Here is a 1,388-nt window from a genome sequence, read left to right on the forward strand (position 1 = left end):
GGGGGGTGATTAGACACTAAGTGCCAAAAGTTGCAGTTTTTAATATTCTTAAGTTTAAGTGGAGTTTAAGCACAAGTTTAACAAACACAATACATATCAAGCAAGCATGCAATGAGTATATGAGTAGCGGAAAGTAAAGCATGCAACTTGCAAGAATGTAAAGAGAAGGGTTTGGAGTATTCAAACGCAATTGGAGACACGGAGGTTTTTGTCGTGGTTCCGATAGGTGGTGCTATCATACATCCACATTGATGGAGACTTCAACCCACGGAGGGTAACAGTTGCACGAGTCCACGGAGGGCTCCACCCATGAAGGGTCCACGAAGAAGCAACCTTGTCTATTCCATCACGGCCGTCGCCCACGAAGGACTTGCCTCACTAGCGGTAGATCTTCATGAAGTAGGCGATCTCCTTGCCCTTACAAACTCCTTGGTTCAACTCCACAATCTTGTCGGAGGCTCCCAAGTGACACCTAGCCAATCTAGGAGACACCACTCTCCAAGAAGTAACAAATGGTGTGTTGATGATGAACTCCTTGCTCTTGTGCTTCAAATGATTGTCTCCCCAACACTCAACTCTCTCTCACAGGATTTGGATTTGGTGGACAGAAGATTTGAGTGGAAAGCAACTTGGGGAAGGCTAGAGATCAAGATTCATATGGTTGGAATGGAATATCTTGACCTCAACACAAGTGTAGGTGGTTCTCTCTCAGAAAATGTGTATTGGAAGTGTAGGTATGTTCTGATGGCTCTCTCCACGAATGAAGAGTGGGTGGAGGGGTATATATAGCCTCCACACAATATCTAACCGTTACACTCAATTTACAAATCTCGGTAATACCGAAGGGAAAAACTCGGTCGGACCAATTTAGTAAACCTAGTGACCGTTAGGGTTTTCGGTGGCACCGACTAGTTCAACTCGGTGGAACCGATGTGCTAGGGTTAGGGTAAAACCAAAACTCAGTTTGACCGATTACTCAAACTCGGTGGGACCGATTTGGGTAATAAGCAAAACAGAGAGTTGGCCAAGCAAACTCGGTGGGGCCGATTGCATATCTCGGTGGGACCGAAAATATTGCAACAGGTAACAGAGAGTTTGCAAGCCCATCTCGGTGAGACCGAGATCCCATCAGTGAGACCAAACTGATTAGGGTTTCTGGCAGTGGCTATGTTAACTGAACTCGGTGGCTCCGGATAGAAAGAATCGATGGGGCCGAGTTTGACTTTTGGTTTAGGTCATATGTGGATGTGGGAAGGTAGTTGAGGGTTTTGGAGCATATCACTAAGAACTTTGAGCAAGCAAGCCATTAAGCAACACCTCATCCCCTCTTGATAGTATTGGCTTTTCCTATAGACTCAATGTGACCTTGGATCACTAAAATAGAAAAT

The sequence above is a fragment of the Triticum dicoccoides genome, chromosome 4A, assembly GCF_002162155.2.
Source record: "Triticum dicoccoides isolate Atlit2015 ecotype Zavitan chromosome 4A, WEW_v2.0, whole genome shotgun sequence".
Taxonomy (NCBI): Eukaryota; Viridiplantae; Streptophyta; class Magnoliopsida; order Poales; family Poaceae; genus Triticum; species Triticum dicoccoides.